A 20,012-nucleotide genomic window follows, 5' to 3' on the forward strand; every position below is an offset into this window, starting at 1 on the left:
GGATAAATGGATAGATGGGTGGATGGACACATAGATGGGTGGATGGATGAATGAATGGATAGATGGAGCCCTCAGCAAAGGAACTTAGAGACAACTAAAGCATTTGACTCCTCAATTTGAGCACTGACAAGTCCCTGTATATCCATCTGTAACTGATAATGGCTAGATCAGGGGCTCCCTTTTAAATGCCCAGAAACCTCTTTACCCCTCACTTCCTTTAACTAAAATAAATATCACATATGATGGATAAAACATATACATGGACTAAAGGCATGGTTTCACAAAGCATAGGGCAGGGAACATCGTCAGTACAGGCCCTTCTCAAACCAGCCCACCATGCTGAGTGATAGTGATACACGCCTTTAATCCCAGCATTGGGGAGGCGGAGGCAGGTGGATCTCTGTGAGTTCAAGGCCAATCTGGTCTACGGAGTTCCAGGACAGGTTCCAAAGCAACAATGAGGAAACCCTATCTTAAAAAAACAAAAACAAACAAAAAGCAGCCCTTCACGTGGGATCAATGTAAGCTGGGGTGGCGCTGCCCTGAAAAACAGCAAATCCAAGTGCAGCTGATGAAGCAAAGATCTGACTGTGATCAAGAGGAAAATTAGTACTCAATAAAAGTGGAATTAATTTCAAAGCTAAAATCTGCTAATTCTCAAAACTAAGTCAAGATTGGCAGTTTCCAACCCAAAACATCACAAAGATGGGGCCCAGATCTAATGGCAGCCCCCCCGACACACACACACAAAGAGAGAGAGAGAGAGAGAGAGAGAGAGAGAGAGAGAGAGAGAGAGAGAGAGAGAGAGAGAATATGAATTCAATGCCCTGGCACTCAAAAGAGAAAAATGTTCCCAGGGAAATCTTTACCACAAAGTGAAGCATACCGGGATATGGGTTAAGAAAACTGACCATACCCAGTGCCATTCCCTGGAGAAACAGATGCCAAGACAGACTCACTCCTGCCTCTGGGGCACAAGATATATCTAGGACCAACAGCCAGAATCAGTCCAACACATCCATCAATCAAACAGTAGCTATCACGGTCACCAGCCAGAACCAGAACCAGAACCAGCTATGGGTCCCGTGACACCAGTTATCTGAGACATAGCAGGCAGATTAGAGGTAACGCACACATGTGCACACACCTGCACATGCACACGTGTGCAAACATCCAGATTCTACTTCTTCCTCGCTGTCACTCTAGCTAGGGAGGATGGCGGGCAGATAGATGTGCATGCCCTTCTCGGGACAAGCCTAGTCACACTGGACCGAAGACAGCCCGCAGCTGCTGGAGGGTAAGCCCACTTTCCTGAGTTCCCAACTTCTCACACACACGTCTCCCTCTGCTCCACCCTGCCCGTGACAGCTGTCAGCAGCTTCGGAGAACACGGACAGATGTTACAGCACATGGCTCACTTACTACACCAAAAGACCTAAAAACATAAACTGTGTTTTATGTGAACAATGCACACACTTGGCGTCAGAGAGACCTGAGAAATCCATCATCCCTAAATGCATGCGCTCACTCAATTGATGGTTCTCCTGTTTGGGAAACAATGGATTTCTCAAGAAGATTGTTAATCGAACCAACTGGGGAGAACCATAAAATATATATATATATATATACATATATATATATGTATATATATAATTAACAATGCACACAACAGTTCAGAGTCATTCATATTTAGCACTCCCTTGCTGGGAATCAATTTCAGGAATATAAAACCAAACAAATGAAACAAAAATAAAGCATCTGCATACATAAACACACATATATAAGCACTCATATCAACTGGGAATTCTAAGGCCGGCACCACCCTCCTTGTTGCATTTACTAACTAGGGTTTGTTTAGAAGTGGTTGAATGGTTCCAAACCAAGCACATCTCTCTATCTAGAGGCCAGAAATGCTAATTATCCATGCTTGCTTAAAGTGTAAAATGGAAAACACCTAGGGCCCCAGCAATAGCAGCTGTTCAGAACGGCCCCCAGCCCTCTCCCTAATCTCCACGGCACTTGACTCCCAGCCGTCAGGCAACAGACGGTCCAAGCGCACGCTGCAAACTAACCGTATGTGCCTCGGAGGTGGGGGATCCCAAGTCCTAGCCAGGCTCGTCCAGTTTATAAATACATACCCCAGGAAATGATTCCCCCAAAGGACACCTGGAAGACATGTGCCTACACTCCCTCAGGCCAATGCCAGCTTCCTGGTCCTCAGCCTCTCAGCTGCAGCGTAAGACAAGACCAGCCACCTCCAGTGAGAAGGGAAGCCATTTAAATCAGTAAACCCAGAGAACTAGGGCTCGGCACAGAGGCATCTAGTGTGGAGCTGCTTCCACTGGTTTCTGCACCAAACTGCCTTCAGATGCTGGAGTGTTCTGTTGTATCCAAACCACATACTTTTATCCTTCTTGTTTGCTCTTTCAGTCACAAAACAACAGCCGTATCTTACTTTGGAAGGGCACTGCAGCGTTCCAGAAGCATCTGTGCTAGGCTCACCTCCCAAGCAAAACAGAAAAAGCCACAATCAGCCTGAAGCCACACAGGCACCCCTTGAAGCCACTGATATCATAACAGAATCTTGCATCAATTCAGTATTGACTTTCACTTATGCCTCAAAACAACTTTAGATATAGTGAGAAAGGCTCCAAGCAAACAACTTGCACAGGGCCCCAGGGACAGTGGCACAGCCAGGCTGGAGTCATTGTTATTCTAGATCCCACCCTCTCTTCCCACCTCCCCTTCCTCTCTCAGGAAACCAGGGCAACTTGCACTACCAGGCCAGACAGGCGGTGGAGTTAGGCAAAAGAAGGCTTCCAACAGGGAGAACTGGCCAGAACGGACAAGCAAAAACTGACCGTCCTTGAGACACTGGGTCTGATGTGAGGTACAAGACAGGTTTAGAAACATCCAGTGGGGGCAGGGGTGTGCACAAGATGACTCAGATAATCGGGACACTTACCACTAAGCAACCTGATTCATATACCCAAAAAAGAAAGAAAGACCTCCCAAAGTTGTCCCTCTAACCTCAACACAGCTGAATATGCATGTGTATGTGTGAGCACACACACGTGTGCACACACACACACAGAGTGCATTAAAATGTAATGAAGAGTGATGAGGAACAGAATAACATATTAGAGAAAAAAGAAAAAGGAAAGAAACATCCAGATGGAGGAGAAGGGAATCTCTGGTAGCTGGGCCTGCCTGACTGAATACAATCTAGGCCAGTAAAAATTCAAAAGCCTCTTCGGTGGGAAGCCAGAAGACCATGCTGTGGGCTGGCTTAGCCTCACCAGCATATTCCCTTCTGGTCTCCACAAACCACTGTGCAGTACTGTGGCTCCGTCCTCCCTGTCACCGACCTCAAGGTTCTGCACTAGGTTTCAAGGTCCAAGTGTGAAGATGTCTTGGTTCCAGCCCTAGTTGTAGGGAAAGGCAAAGATAATGATGCCTCTGGGGTCCAATCAGCCATTCATACCACGAGAGCACTGAGGATCTACTGTGTGCCAGGCACAATTCTGCTTGCTGGGGATACAGAAGCCAATAGTCTTTACATTCGTGTAGTAAAAGGCAGACAATAAACAGTGAGCAATATGTGTGTGTGTGTAAGTGTGAGTGAGTGTGTGTGTGGAGAGAGAGAGAGAGAGAGAGAGAGAGAGAGAGGGTATTAGGTGCTAAGAAGACACAAAGCTGCATTAACAATGGGGAAGTGATTCCAATGCATGGAGGGTGGTCAGGGAGCTGGTGTATGAACAGACAATGGAATAAATGATGGAGCAAGTCAGGCAGGCATGGAGGAGGCCAGGAAGCAGATGAAAATGCCCAGAGGCATGATCTCAAGTCCAAGTTTGAGGTCAAAGGGATAAGAGGGAAGGAGCCCACCTTAGCTGAAACCATCAAGGATGGAGACTATGGCTTAGACCAAGGTAGTAGACTGTGACAGACTGGGTGGCGAAACAAAGGCAAATCAGGTAAGGGCTGTCTGCCAGCAGCCTGGGCAGCCTCGAAGGATCACCCTTAGGAAAAGAAAACTGGAAATCAGGTCAAGAATGAAGGCGTGGAGTAGGCAGTGGGGAATCACTAACTACTTAGGACAGTGAGATAGACCAGCATTGCCCCAACTGATCAACAACTAATCTCAAAATCCAACCCTAGGGAGCTGGACAGATGGCTCAGAGGTTAAAAGCACTGACTGCTCTTACAGAGGTCCTGAGTTCAATTCCCAGCAGCCACATGGTGGCTCACAGCCATCTATAATGAGATCTGGTGCCCTCTTCTGGCATGCAAGCATACATGGAAGGAATGTTGTATACATAATAAATAAACAAAATCCAACCCTAGGAAACCCCAGGGCCAGCACAGAAAGCATAATCAGGACCAGGAAGGCATCTTAGTGAGTAAAGGCACAAGCTACCAAGCCTGGTGAGCTAAGTTCATCCCCCAGGACCCACATAGTAGAAGGTCAGAATCAATTCCCATAAGTTGTTGTCCTCTGACCTCTTAGTCTGTAGCATGTATGTGCCCAAACACCACACACACACACACACACACACACACACACACACCCCTAACCTGCACAGATGGGGTTGCCCATCTTTAATACCCACCAATGGGTGAAGTGTCACAGAGCCTGACACTATGACCTTGAGGGTGTCATCCTCCTTGGGCTCCTTTGAAGGTCCAGACAGGGACAGAGTGAGGACCAGCTGCAGGAGAGGCGAGAAGCCAGTGCCCATGGTGCTGACTCAGCCTGTGACAGCAGGCTGCTTGGAGACTCCTGCTGGCCCTGGCCCAGCTGGTGGGTGAGGCACAGACGAGGAGGAGATGAAGGCGAGATTCCCCTCTCAGAGCTGTCACTCAGCCATCCTCCAAGGGAATGAGTAAGCACCATGCTGGCCCTTGCCCCGTGGGCCACTGTCTCAAGGGTAACCTACGGCAGGAATGCCTACCCGCCAACCAGCGGTCACACCACTCTCCACCAGTGACTTACATGTCTCTCATCCTCATGGCCACCAATAAGACAAGAAACTGGGAACCGGAGAAGAGGGCACACGGCCCAGGCTGTTACCGTACCTGGGGCACAGACTAGGGCAGTGAGGGCTGTGTAGGACCTCCACACCCATGTCTTCCTAGGATCGGGAAGAACGCAGTGGTATCTTTGGAGACCCTCACATATTCAGGGCCGAGATAAGAGAAGAACATGAGGAATAAGTTGAGGGCTAGGAGATTCCTCTCTGTCTGCGTACTACCCCCATTCTGCCCCTCCAACAGGCCTCAGCGACCTCTGCCCAACCTAAGCAAAGTCCTGGTTGATGCCAGCTTCTCCACCAGATGTTTTTCCTCTGAGTTCCTCAGTTTTGTCTAGGAAAAGTCAAGGTGTTTTAACACTCCCTCTCAGCCTCCAGGGGTGTGATTGGTGTCTTTTACAATTATCTTTTATTTTTATCTAGCATTTCTTAGCTCGGTTGGCGAATTGTATATTTATGCACCTCCATTTCACAAACCATCCCCACCGATTATTAGTGTGAAACTAATATTTTATTCAATAATTTAAAAAAAAAAAACCATTGGGCTGTACTTCAGAACTATCATAGGGATACCGATGCAAACTGGATAACAAGCTACCACTCAGACCTGCCGCTGCCTCTCAAGGGAAAGAGGAAGACGACCAGAAGCTAAGGTCTTCGATGACAGCTCCTTCCAGCAAGGAACAAGTCCGGCTCACGCCTACTCACCGACCATCCGATTCAGTGGAGTCCAGTCCCTTAGAAGGGGAAAGGCTGCAGTGGGAATGACACCACAGGGGTAAGGAGAGCCTGGGGGTGGTGCATTGCTATACCCAGCTCAGAAACTTCCCCAAGGGCAAGCCGACTAAGGCTGGTGGTGTCCACAGAACAGCTCACAAACAGACAGTTCCAGTTATCCACTACTGCCTTCTATGTTGCTCTGAGTCCCTGCAGATTCCAAGTCTGTTCCCCTCCCTCCCTCTGTCCCACAGCTCCGACGCCTAGGAGACCCTCTGCAGCCCACTATGACCCCCCAGCAATCAGAGTGCAGGACAAAGTAGTCCAGCCACTCTAACCCGAGTCCCCTGCCTCCAGGCTGCTTCTGGCCAAGAAACCCCCGACTCACCTCACTGGAAAGACCCTGACCCTAAGAAAGATTGCCCATTGGTTCTTGGCACCTGCAGATGCGTACTTCAGAAAAAGTTGTTCCTTTGGGCCCTTAAAGCTTGCAGGTCTTTGTTTCTGAGACCACTATCCTTTCTCAGAAGGTAAGCAGTATCCATAAAGGGGGACATGGGGCTTAAGAGATCGGGGACAAACCAGCCCAGGGATGAAAGACCAAGAATAATATGCCTGGTTTAAGAACTTCACCCAGGGTGAACTGGCTACATTTAAATTCAGATTTCCGTCTGGCCTCTGTCAAGTCATATACAAATAGATATCAAAGAATTAAAAGTCTTCCAAAAGTAAATTCTAAGACTAGCAGGTTCCTTGCAGCCAGGAAAGGCCCCTGCACAGACCCACTGGTACCTGCTTCTATCCCTACCGTACTCAGGGGAAGTTCGCCCACAGCTTTGGCATATAAAGGCCTGCTGCCCATACTGTCCAGTATAAAAAACAAAGCTTGGAGAACCCGGGATCGATGTTTGCCTTCATCCTCTACGCCTAAATCCCCTTGCCAGGCTCTACCTGCCAACAGGAAGTAGCCAGGCCGAGGGGCATGTCCCCCCATTGCACCCACAGAGAATACTGGGTGTGGAATTTTTAACTGAGTTTCTTCCCCTGGGCCTCATTATAAAGGGAAAGGGGGCGGGGGTACAGATCAATGATCGGTTGCCTGGAAGCAGAGTTGATGCCCAGCACAGGGACTTAGTATCAGTACCAACCGGCTTCCCCCACCCAAAATGCACTAGCGGCCGGGCCAGTGAAGGGGGACCCAAGTGAGTGACCAGTTCCTCTGACTGAGACAGGTAGCCTCTCGCCACGGCACCGCTAGCCCCTGATGACCGAGCCTCCAGCTAGTCCCTGCCGCGCCCGGCCGCTGGTCAGTGATGGGGAGGGTCCGGCGGGTCCGGAGAGAGAGGGGCGCTGTTCCGCAGCACCCCCAGGTCCCAGCGGCTGCCAGCCCTGTCCGCTATGCCCCTCCTCCGCTCCAGAACCCTACAGGGTCCGAAAGGGAGCGTTGGGACTACAGCATCCGCGCCCCCCATTGCGCCCCGGCCCCCGCGCGGAACCGAGCAACCCAGGCTGTGGTCACGGCGACTCGGACGCCCCGGGCCCCTCTTACCTGCTGCCGAGATGCGCCGCCACCCCCGACTGGGTCCGGGAGCGGAGAGCGGGGCGCCGCCGCAGCTCTTTGTGAGCCCGCGCGGAGCCGCACACCGAGACTGCTAATGAGCCCGGGAAGCTGGATAGCGGCGGGCGCGCCCCGAACGCCGCGCACGGCACGCAGGGCCGCCTCTGCCGGGTGCACGCGGCGCGGCCCGGGAGTACCCGCACCCACACCGCCCTCGTTGCTGCCACACCGGCCGCCCCCCACTCCTTCAGCACCCGGCCACGCGGGACGGAAACGCTTTCCGGAGAGACCCTAGGGATTCAAGGGATTCAGGACCGCGCGACCGCGCAGAGCGCAGACAAAGATGCTTCAGCGCCAAGCGCGGCGCCTCCGGGAGCGGCGCAGGGACAGCAGCGGGGCGGGCAGATGAGCCCACCTGAGACCTAGGTCCTCGGGACGCGGGCTGCGGCCGGCCCCAGGAGTCGCTGTGGAGCCCTAGGGAGCACACAGATTCCTGGGAGTGGGCTGGGACCCGCCGGTTGCGGAGCCTTACAAGTCTGGTTCCCAGAGGGCAGAACAGGTGAAGGCGATGCTGCTGTTGCCGGCACCCTGCCCCTGTCGCCGCGCTGCCCCCTGGCGGGCTCCGGAGAGCGCGCGGTGCTGAGGGGCTGCGGCGACCGCGCCCTGCTCTGCCAGCTCCGCTCTGTGCGGAGTCCTGGCCAAAATCCCTGGAATCCCTAGGGGATCGCGGCCCCAGAAAGCCTTTCCTGCGGGGCAAGCCTCGTCCTGCTTCCCCACTGTCGATTCCCAGAGGCCTGCTGGCCACCAGGCCTTCTCACCCTGTCCCTGATGACCACCGACTCTCTGATACCTGTGTTGTCTTGGCTGTCCGGAATGGAAAAGCCCCCTAACCTCTACTACTCCCACAGAGAACCAGCTGCCCGCCCCGCCCCTCGGTACAAGCAAGCCTCTTGAAGCCCTTAAAGGGTAGATGCTAGTGTCACCTTTGACCTTTCCTTCCCTTCTGTGTACTTGTGGCAGCCTGTGGGTCTAAGGCATACAGGGTGGCCTGTTTAAGGGGTAGGGGCTCCCCTGTCTCACTTGAGCCCCCTTTTAGTTGACCTCGGTTCTTTTTTTTTCTTTTACCCCCCTTTTAGTGGTGGATTGGGATGAAGGCCAGGTGCCACAAGATCAGAGTGTCACCGAAGGAAGAGGACTGGGTAGGATGCAGAGAGCCCTTCTCTCCTGAGTAGGACCAGGAGAAAAGCTGAGTGTGGAGACAGATCTAGTAAGGACCTCCCGGGCCTGTAGCCTTTCAGCCTCCTCCCTTATCTCCTCTCCCAGGCCCCGTCATAGCAGAGCAGCTTCGGTGGCCAGGAACCCAACGGGTCATCTCCACTCTTGACCATTCTCCCTCCTCCTGGATGTAGAGAATTAGGTCGGTACGATAAATAACCAGACTAGCTCAAGAATAACAGTTATACTTTAATGTTTAAAGAGGGGAAACTCACACTGTAAGACTGGGAGGTCCGACTTCCAATCGGTCCGGCGGGCACCGGGCAGAGAGAGCCCGCACCTGGATCTCCCAGTTTTTCTTCCTGGGGTCCAGGTCGCCACGCCCCAATTAGCTGTGATTGGTTGGCAGAGTTTCCCCGTCACCTGGAGGTGAGCATATTTTGCTGTTTATTTTACATCACCTTAAACATTCTATTGACCCAACTGGCAAACAGTTCATCCCCAGGTTTTCTCTAAATGCAAATGGTTCCATAGTAGTGACTGTTGAGTGTGAGGTCCAGATGTGCCCATCTGCTTAGCAGTGCAGACTTCGCACACACTAGACAAGCACTCTACTTACCTACCTGGAGCTCCGTCCCTATGCCCTTGTTTTCTTGAGACAGGTACTTGCCATGTAGCTGAGGCTGCCTGTTAACTCGCTGTCCTCCCTCAGCCTGCTAAATGCTAGGACCACATGCATATGATGTCTCCCTTGGCAATCTTGCTTGGCTCTAAGGTGACCAAACCTTATAGGAAATTCGACATCTATGCCTAAAGATTCATACACAGTACCCACAATACCCTGTGTCTGGGCCGTTTGGGGGCATGCCTCTGGGTATCTGCCTTCAGGCTTTTCCCAGACTTACATATGGCACTCAGGAGCCACTGTGTCTCGTGTCCATAGAATCAAACATCCAGGCCCGGCCTCACTCTGGAGAGAATGGGTCAGCCCCACTCTTTAATGACGCTTTAAAGAAGGGAGTGGGGGACGTCCTAAGCTTGCTACAGAACTGAAAACTCCTGCCTGGAAATGAGCTCCAAAAGCAAAGAAAACGAAGCAAAATGTTTGCAGATCAATCATAGTTGATTTTGCTAATAATACACATAATATTGCAAAGTGCTTTTAAAGAAAATTTGACTGAGTTAAAAATAAAATGGGCAGTTCACAGGAAGGGAAATACAAGTGACTTTTACCTCTTTTAACACTTTCATTGCATTTGGTGTGTGTGTGTGTGTGTGTGTGTGTGTGTGTGTGTGTGTGTGATGGTGTAGAGGTCAGAGGACAGCTTTCAGGGGTTGGTTCTCTCCTTCCACCCGTAGTCCCAAGGATTGGACTGAGGTCATTGGTCTTGGCTGCAGGCGCCTCTAACTGATGAGCCATCTTACCAACGTACGAGCACCTTCAAACCCATGTAGAACTGGGAGTGCGTCTCCACAATGGAGCACATGCATAGACTACATGCGACCCTGGCATCGCTCCCTGGCGTCGCAAAAGAAAAAGAAAGCAAACGGAAACTACACTAAACTGGCATTGTTTTTACCTGCTGGAATCTCAGGAACACGTTGTGTTCCAGAATTCAGGGGGAAACTGGCAGACCCCCTCACTGCCCACAGGAGTGTAAACTATATGACATCTAAGGAAGAAAATTCAACTCCTATTAGAACGGCACTTGCCTATTACTTTGTCTCCATCAACTCTAACAAACCTACCATAAGAGCTTCTTAAAGGGGGAAGTTCATTTAGGCTTAGTCTCCAAGGTTCCAGTCCACTGGTCAGTTGGCCTTGGTCCTGACGGCGGGTGAACCAAGGCATCATGGCAGGGAGTACACTACAGACTAACCTGCTCCCTGAAGGGACTTTAGTCCCCTTTGGAGGACATGCCTCCAATAACCAAACTTCCTCCTTCCAGACCCCACATCCTAACAGACTGGGGAACAAGCATTTAACACACAGGCCTTTGGGAGACAGTCATCATCTAAACTGTACTAAGCCCCTTAACCTAATTCCAGCTTCATGTGCATTTCTACAGGAATAACACACATGTGCAAAGGGGCTGGGAGCATGGCCACTGTAAAGTTCATGAGTAGGGGACAGTTGTGCACACTGGGCATATCCAAGCACTGGAATTGCATGCAGTCAGAAGAGAAGGAAGAACCCTGTGGCAGAGTCACATGAGGCAATGCTCTGGAACGTATTGGTAAACGAAAGAACAAGGGACAGAGACGTGTGTCCGTGTATGTGATTAAAGTGAAAGGAGTGGGCATAGTGACGCACACCTGTAATCTCAACACTTGGAAGGTGGAGGCAGGAGGATTGTGGTCAAGACCACACTGGAGTACATAGGAAGACTGATGTAAAAAGGAGAAGAGGGGAAAGGTTGACTCAGTAGATGATTTCATGCAACTCTAAACCTCCCCCAGGAGACCACAAGAAATGAATCAGGGGGAGCTGGAGAGATGGCTCATTGGTTAAGAGCACTGGCTGCTCTTCCAGAGGTCCTGAGTTGGATTTCCAGCAACCACATGGTGGCTCACAACCATCTGTAATGAGATCTGGCACCCTCCTCTGGCTTGTGGGCATACATGAAGGCAGAATGTTGTATACATAATAAATAAATATTTCAAAAAAAAAAAAAGAAAGAAAGAAATGAATCAGATGCTGGATAAAAATAAGTGGCCAAAAGAGAAATAACAGGAAGAGTTTTAGCTGGTTACCCTTTTGGCTTTTTGAAATAATGGGTATTATCTGTCCGTGACTGTTTCTTGGTTTGTTTGTTATTGTATTTTAATTATTCATAGCTTCAGGGCTAGGCCCTTTGGAAGCTAAAAGACCTATGACTTCCCAGCATAAAAAAGGAAGCTGCTCATCTGGCCAGGAGAAGCAGAAGAGCTATGTAAAGAGACCAGGGCCCAAACTCTCTCCAGGACATGGCCTCAATCACATGAAGACCTTCCACTGGGCGTGGACCGCTGTAGGTTCTTTCAGCTCCCATTAGTGCCAAGCAGACCAGGACACCTGAAATCTCTGGTCCCTTCCTCTGGGGAGAGAAATCAAAGTAGCCTATGTATTTGGACCACAAGGCCATGCTGCCTACTGCCACTTAGTGGCTGTATTTATGAATTGCAGGCTTGTTGCCAGTTCCTGCAGGGCACAAATCCCTGACCAGGTCAGATTTCCTGCAAGGTATTGTAAACCGCAGCCAGACTACTCAGCTCATGGTATACCATTACTTACTTCTTAAAATAACACATGCCTTTCTTGTATAGGAAAGAATATAGACATTTTGAGTTATATACTAGGAAAGATGCTTCCTTAATAACTTCCAAGCAACAGAAAATTTTTCTTTCATTCCTATGCTGAATATATAAATAAATGCATTTGATTGACAAAGACATGTCTTTGTTCTGTGGAGCTGGCAGATCATCTCTCCTGCCCCAGAGTGACTGCTCACCAGAAGCGTCTCTTGGTCTCACCTCCCTCATGCCAAGCCCTTGAGCCCCTCTTCTTTGACACCACCCCTTCATCCTTCCTTGTACAGTTCAAAGAATCATGATCCAGTCCCCAGACCTAAATCTGTCTCAAGTAATATACCTAGAGCCTGTATGGCAGTTTCCCTCTCTGTTCCATTTCTAGGGAGGTTGACTTCAAAAATCCCTAGCCTCTAGGATGTCCAAGGACAAATGCATCCTCAGCTGTATGCCAATGTCTTACTGTCAGGATTTAGGGCATGAGGAAATTACCCACCAGAGCACACACACACTCTAGTGGGTTCTTCCACAGCCCGGAGCTTTGTGTCGAAAGACAGAGAGAGGGGGCATGGAAACGCCTTGAATGACCATGGGGGCCAAGTACCTTCCTAAAAAGGAAATACCATTGATTTCTTGGCTAAGTGGAACATGTAAATTCTGAAAGGAAAAAAGAGTCAAGGCTTTATAGCAACAAAGGAATAATCATAAACATCAGAAGCCTCTGTTTCCCATCCCTCCAGATCCTGGCCGCTGAATCTTATACCGTGCCGAGTGGGGCAGGGGGTGAACGCACCTTTGCCTTGCAGGGCAGAGCCGCTAAGGAAGGAGAAACTGTTCGGATGGATGCTAACACAGCTGGGAAAGGCAGCGCTCTGCTCCTTGTAAGAGAAGTTGCCAACTGAGTCTCGTCAAGGTGGGGTGCAAAGTCATGAGAGACGGGTCATAGAGATGAGGTGTGGCTCTAGGTAGCATCTTTAGTACAGACGATAGATAAAACAAACAGCAGAGTTACTGTAATACACAGTTGCTGTCCATGGTCACTGGTTCCTTCACATCTGAGTTTCAATCAAGAATTGAAAATATTTGGAGAGGCAGGTCTGGGGATTTAGCCCAATAGAAGACTGCTATCCTGTGATCCTTGGGGCATCCTAGCCCAGAAGAGTTTCAACCAGGACAGAGAGGCTTCCTGCTGGCCATCAGGTTGCACTTCCATAACGCTCAGGAGAAGAGAAATAAGCAGCACCTCCGACTCATAACCAGAATTGAAGCAGGCAGCAAGGCAACACCCTCTGCTCTCCTTGAGCCTTGGGCATTGATTGCACTACTGGATGTTTTTCCTGGAACAGGTTGCCCTTCTGGTGATTGGCTACTCAGGTGTTCCCTTAGGACCCACCATCCTCATCCTCTGTCCTCTGAATTAGGATCGGGGTTTGCCCCTCCTGTGCCATGAGGGGGCACATGAGTTGCATTCCAACAATCCATGCATTCCTTCCCTCCTCTAGGTCTAAGCTTGGGTATGTGACCCACGTCACTCCTGTTAGACTCCACCCAGTTTAGTCTTGGTCTCCCCCAACGGAAATGGTACTTGGTAGGGATGATGTGAGCATCCAGCAGAACCTGCAGAGCAACCCGCGGGAATCGTTGCCAGAACAAAGGCAAATGAAAATGAAGGATAAACAGACAATGAGCCACGAGGACATCAATGTAGGTTCTGGAACCAACCGTGCCTGATCTTCCTGCCTCTAGACTTTTCAGCGATATGGGTCCATTCTGGTTTCAAGGATACTCCTGTAACCTTAAGAACCCTGGCTGACAGGTTGGGGAGGTGGCTCCGTGAATAAAATGCTTCCTGTGCCAACACGAGGACCTGAGTTTGGTTCCCCAGAAGCCGTGTGAGAACAGCTGAGTTCCGTGGTAGGCGTGAGAGCATGCAGCAATTCCAACACTGCGGGGTCAGACAGGTGGATCCCTGGAGCTTACCAATCAGTGAACTCCAGGTTCAGTGAGAGATCCTGCCCCAAAAGGAAGATGTAGATGTGACGGGAGGAGATCTGTGACCCCAGACTCCAAACACAGAGAGGCAGAGACTGGCTAATACAGTGAGAACCTGATGGCTCTCTTTGGTTACTTGTGGTTCCTACTACCGATACATACTAGGGAGCCCCAGGGTCATGAGGTTCCAGGAAGACCAGCAACATTTGTTATCCTGGGCCTCGGGTCAGCTTTAGAAGCATTCGAAGGTGATGTGTCCTGAAGCCATAGCACCATGTTCAGAAAGGAAATGAAAGGGTAAGGTACCTGTGCGGCAAGAGTTTTAAGAGCTGCTTCAGGAGACTGGGTATACTGGGGGTCCAACTCCCACTAAAGCCAGGTCACAGTGTGGTGCTCTGAGGGACAGTCTGTGTGACCATCAACATGGCCCAGGCATGCAGGATGGATGACTCAGGGACTCAGAAATAATTACACAATGTCGCTTTTCCACGGGGCCGGAGACCTCACCCAAAGCAACAAGTTCGTCTCTGCTTTCTTCCTGCTCTGCTGAACTTGGCTTACCCGTGAGTGACCACATTTTCCCAACTCCTCTCAGAACAGGGAGACTGAGCCAGGACCTCAGTTGTCACTTGGTATCAATTTTGTGAAAGGTCTGGCCAAGTGTAGAGATGGGTTTGTCCAAACATAGAGGAGCGAAACTCCTGGCATTCAGTGGGTGTAGTTCCCGTGACCTGAAGAGCACAGAAGAGCCGTCTACAGAATGAAGCATCTGCCTCAATCAAGAGGCCGTCAGACTTCACACTGACAAACCCTGCGATGTCCCCTTCTAATGTGCTTATCTGCTTACATGGACAACAATTGTAAAAATACAGAATTATAAACCACAAGTTGATGCTTCATGTAGCACAATTAATAAAAATCCAGCCACAGATATTGGGGTTCAACCTGAAGGTCAGAAAAGCAAAACAGCCAGCCGCTTCTACCTCAGTCCAAAATGGTGATTCTGCCTCCAAGAATCTCAGAATGAGACTGACTGAGAGCTGGCTCCTCACATTTTATATTCCTTTTTGGTTCTGGGATTAAAGGCATACACCACTATCAACCCAGTTTCTATGACAAACTAGTGTGGCTACTGGGATTAAAGGGGATTAAAGGTGTATTCATTACTGCCTGGTCTGTAAGGCTGACCAGGGCAGCTGTTTTACTCTCTGATCTTCAGACAAACTTTATTTATTAAAATACAAATGAAATGTCACTACAGACTGGGAATAAGGAAATCTGTTGCTGTATTTCCATAGTATGGTGGTGACAGAGCTGTGACCAAAAACAGCCCTTGGATCCAGCCAGAAGACTATAGAAGACCCATCGCAAGTGAGGCTGTGCTCGTCCAGCATGCCTGGTCACCAGCAGACTACTCTGGTGTAGACTGGGTCAGCTATACCATACCCTGCTCTCTGACCATCCTTGAGCCCAGGCCTGGCAAGGAGCATCCTGATTGGAGAGCAAATGCCCTCAGCATAAGAAGAGGGAACTAAGTTGGGGTCTTTCTTTCTCAGTCCCCACACCCCTCCACCCACTTGAAGATGACCCAAGACTGCCCAGCTGTGTCTGGTGAGTCACAGTGTTGAGAAACAAGTCAGCCCCTGGTGCATGAAGGTCAGATATCCAGCAGCTGACTCCATGCTGAGAAAAGGGGTGCTGGCTGGCATCCCACTTCTCTCAGCGCAGCCTCACCAGCCCTCTGTAGCTCACCCTGCACCAATGGCTATGCGAGATTCATCTCCCCTCCATGGTCTGGTCACCTTTCTCGGAAACATTCCTGGGACTCTTTAAATAAACTTGTGCGAGCCTAGGAAGTGCCTTGTAGTGGTTCCTTAGCAGCGGGGTGGTGTTCTCTCTGCTGCAGTTCTTTGATGCATTCTCAGAGAAGCTGTTGTTAAGAGACTCCAAGGCAGCAGGCCTACCCTTCCCAGTGCCCAGTTCCAGGATGGCCTGGCAGCTTCCAGCCCCACTGCTGCCAGTCACACAGGCAGGACCCCAGGCCGGCCTGAGAAGGTCAGTCATTGCTTGTCAGCAGCCATGTCCAGTCCTAACAGGGGCCTTTGCTGGATCCTGGAGTCTCCTTCGGGACCCTCTCCAGCCTGCTACACACCTCCCCACCTAATTAGACTGGACCCAGGAAGCTTGGCTGCTTGCTTGTCCTGACCTGGACATTCTGTTTTCCCTTCCATTGTGCCTGCAATCCTTTATTCATGCATGTGGTTAGCAGTTCATGTGCAGTGCCTACTGCAGAGTAGGCACCCAGTAAAGGTTTGCTGACTGAATGTGTGAACATTCGGTGAAATGAAGTATTTTAGAAGCAATGTCCAGAATTTGTTTTATCCGCCTTCCTTGGGTGTGCCCTCAGTCTTAACTAGTGGATAAAAGTAGTCTTCTCACAAGGCCCTGCCATCACTTCATTAAGTTTGTTCTCGAAGGGCACAATGGGGCTTCGGCAAAGACTAGCAGGAAAGGGGGGGTGTCTGTGCATGTTAAATATATTTTTTTTTCAAATATTTTTGCTTCAAGGTTGGTTGACCCTGAAAATATTGGACCTTTGGCTGTGGGACCTGCAGCTGTGGACAGAAAGTCAGGGTGTCAGTGGGACCGATTTCCTCTGAGGCTGGAGGAAGAATATGCTTCCCAGATGGATTCCTCTAACCTCACAGATTGTGTGTGTCCCTGGCATGCCCACATTCTTCACTTGATTTTCTTCCTGGGCACATCTGTCTCTGTGTTCAATGTTCTCTTATTTGAGGACATCAAAGGCCTTATAGTAGGGGCCCACCACCAGTTTTGCTTGTTTATCAGTTGCAAATAATACCATGCTCAAAATGTTGGGGGATGAGGTGTTCAGCATCTTTAGGAGGAGACACAATGCAACCAGAAACAGATATTAAAATGTGAAACAGTCCAAAGCTTTAAAGTTGATGAATTGTGGCCTGGCCTGGGACCTTCCAGCTGAGTAGATTCATGCATGCATCTTCATACACTCTGCTGACCAAATCTCAACGCCTAAATGTGTAACATAACCCCTTCAGTTGTGTATGAGACTGAAATAGCATCGAAATTAAATCAAGCCTTAGATCCTGGTGAGGACAGTAGCAGAGGTCTATGAGTCCAGCTACTCAGGAAGAGACTGAGTTTAAGACCCAGCTGGGCTATATGTACAGTGGGTTTAGGATCTGGACGGACGATTTCCTGAGACTCTTGCTCTAGTTTGCTTTTTGTTGTTGTAAAAAAAAAAAATATTGACCAAAACCAACTTGGGGAGGAAAGGGTATTTCAGCTTAGACTTTCACATCACGGTCCATCCCTGAGAGAAACCAAGGAAGCATCTCCAGCAGGATAGGAACCTGGAGGCAGGAACTGGTGTGTGTGTGTGTGTGTGTGTGTGTGTGTGTGTGTGTGTGTGTATGCGTGCATGTGTGCATGCTGCTTGCTGGCTCTCTCTCTCTCTCTCTCTCTCTCTCTCTCTCTCTCTCTCTCTGTGGTTTGTACAGCCTGCTTTCATGTAGAATCCAGGATCACCTGCCTAGGGGTAGCACTACCCATAGTGGTCTGGGCCTTCTTACTTCTATCATTAATCAGGAAAATGCCCCCAAGCCCACAGTCAATCCAATAGAGGCACTACCTCAATTGAGATTCCCTCTTCCCAGATATGTTTATGTTTGTGTCAAGTTGACAGAAATTAACCAGCAAAAACCCATTTCAAAATAAAAGTGTAAAAAGAGGGCTAAGGCTCTATCATACTGCTAGACACCTCTCTCTCTCTCTCTCTCTCTCTCTCTCTCTTTCTCTCTCTCTCTCTTGTTTGCTTTGGTTTGTTTTTTTTGAGACACGGTTTCTCTGTATATGCCTGTGGTCCCTGTTACACAGTTAATTCTGCAGCTCCTGAAGCCCCCACTGATGGGAAACACAAGCCGGGGGAAGGGGACGCTTGGGTTGTGAGCATCTGTTGAATGAAGGAAGAAGAAGGAGGGTTATTTAGGTTGATTAATGACCACCTGAGTCAAGGGCCAGCTTTTAAACAGACCCAACCCTCCCTAAACCACAGAAGACCTGGCCCAGGACCTCGGAGGTGGCAGAATTCACAGCCTCAGCAGGACGGAGCCAGAGTCAGGACCCTGGTGGGAAATGGGTAAAACCCACTCAGATGGTCTCTTAGTGAGGAAAGAAACTTCTCTCATGAGCAGAACTTGAGGCAACACAGCTGGTTCTTCATTCGAAGAAGAAAACTGACCCAAGTTTAGCTATTGACATGAAGTAGCAAACAGCTTGGTGGCTTGGTCATAGCCTGAGAAACAAGACTGGCTATTCTATGATGTGGCTCCCACATAGTAGACGGATCCAGAGAGCGGGTATCAGGTGAAAGGATTTTGGCATTTCACATTGATGCCCATCAGAGAGCTCCCAGTACAGGGCTGGCACGAAACCACAGGAGAGCAGGAGGGCTACCAGTGTCTGTCCTTGGGAAGCTGAGCGCTGTCACAAGGAACTGGGGAGAGTAGACGTGATTGTCAGAATACTGTGCTGGCTAGCAGAACTTGAACTTCCACCAAGACTGGGATCATTGTATGCATTCCCAGGGATGAAATGAACAGCAGCCAAATCTCCAGACTGAAGTCAGAGTTCAAAACTAGACTCCTGGGCTGGAGAGAGGTGGCTCAGCAGTCAAGCGCACTGGCTGCTCTTATAGGGGACCCAGATTCAATTCCCAACACCCAGGTGGTAGTTCACAACCATCTGTGACTCCAGGTCTAGGGAATCCAGTGCCTTCCAAAGACAGGGAAAACACCAGTACACATAAAATTAAAAATAATGATAATAACAAAATGATTTTTAAAACTAGTCTATTGATTGCACCGGGAGTCTGGGTGTCCCCAGGAAGACCTTACAACGCTGTCACAGTTACAGTGCCATTATCTTCCCATACTTCCTCGCTATAGATGCCTGTGGCCTTTTTACTGGAAACACATGTCCATTGGGAAGAGGGAAATGTCAAAAGCTTTTAGGGGCTTTTAGACATGGCTCTGAAATGACATTAAGCCTGAGGACAATTTTTAGAACATTCTTAGAAGAGCAAAAGGTCACCGTGCTCAGTCACCAAGAAGGCCCATGGTAGTCAAGGAGCATTTGGCCCAAGTCTGGATCCCTTTACCCTGCAGTTACTCCCCAGTTCCGAAGTGAGTGACAGGGACAGACATTCAGAGCCCCTCACTCTCTCCACAGGCCCCCTGACGCATGGGCAGAGGGCCCCACAGTAGTGCTACAATGTGGTTTAGTCAGACAGGAACTTTCTTTCAGAGCCTAGCTGTATATGACTGAATACCCAACATGCCAGACCCTTGAAGTCATCAAACTTCATATAGGACAGTGGCCCCAAGTTCATTGTCTCATTCCAAAGACAGTTAATGGCGCAGGTCCTCATGGACGTATGCAAAACGGAACCAGGCTTGATGAAGAATTATTACAAAAAAAGTAAGAAATTAAAGAGTAGTGAGAAATTACACAAAGGGGGAAGGGAACAGTGAGAGAAACTCCCTGGAGTTGGGAGGGATTTTCAGTTAAGGAAAAGATGGTCGATTTCCTTCTGTCCAGTGTTTCCACAGAGCAAGCACAGGGAGTGGACACAGACAGAGGGAACCACTTTAGAGATTGGTTCACTCCCTGGATGATCATAGACCAAGCCAGTGGAAGGGTCTACAATGCTCTGTGATGTTCATGCGCTGGTTATGAGCTGCCCACACAGGGAGGAGCAGTTGAAGCCCCCTCAGTCCATTTCCGGCTCCAGCTTTGACCTCGACTGTCTGCCAGCTCTTCGTCGCTTGGCCAGCGTTGCTGCCCCTACCTTGCAGGCATCTCAAGTGCTATTGATTGCACTGTGCTGTCTTTGTTCCCCTATTTACCGGGTCGGCTCGCCCTTTACCATGGCAGAAAGTTAACTCTAACCCAGCTTCCGAGATACAGCCACAGCCCTTCTTAGTGCCATACTATGTCACATTCAGTTCTTGTCTATAGGGTGGCTAGGGATGGACCTAGGTGGGAACTTGCTTTCAGCCATCCTTACAGTGGAGTCTGTCACCGTGCACGGCGGTAGAAGCAAGAATGTATGAAAAGACAAGAGTCTTTTCTAACATAAGTTCCTCGTGCAGGGGACTTTGGGGGAC

General features: G+C 49.6%; 1 protein-coding gene across 7 annotated transcripts in view; it reads right to left on the bottom strand.

The window, feature by feature from the left end:
• Apba2 (amyloid beta precursor protein binding family A member 2) overlaps window positions 1–7,882 on the bottom strand; it is a 205,318-nt gene extending 197,436 nt beyond the window's left edge. For 3 of the 7 annotated variants that reach the window (XM_057756303.1, XM_057756301.1, XM_057756298.1), the window contains exon 1: window positions 7,300–7,640. The gene's annotated coding sequence lies outside the window, so the exon portion shown is untranslated. Of the gene's footprint in view, window positions 1–7,299; window positions 7,642–7,723 lie in introns of those variants that run through there. The other 4 variants (XM_057756302.1, XM_057756299.1, XM_057756304.1 and 1 more) reach the window with 3 other exon arrangements.
• Between the last annotated feature and the right edge of the window lie 12,130 nt (window positions 7,883–20,012).

Source organism: Chionomys nivalis, chromosome 23 (assembly GCF_950005125.1).
Source record: "Chionomys nivalis chromosome 23, mChiNiv1.1, whole genome shotgun sequence".
NCBI classification, from domain to species: Eukaryota; Metazoa; Chordata; class Mammalia; order Rodentia; family Cricetidae; genus Chionomys; species Chionomys nivalis.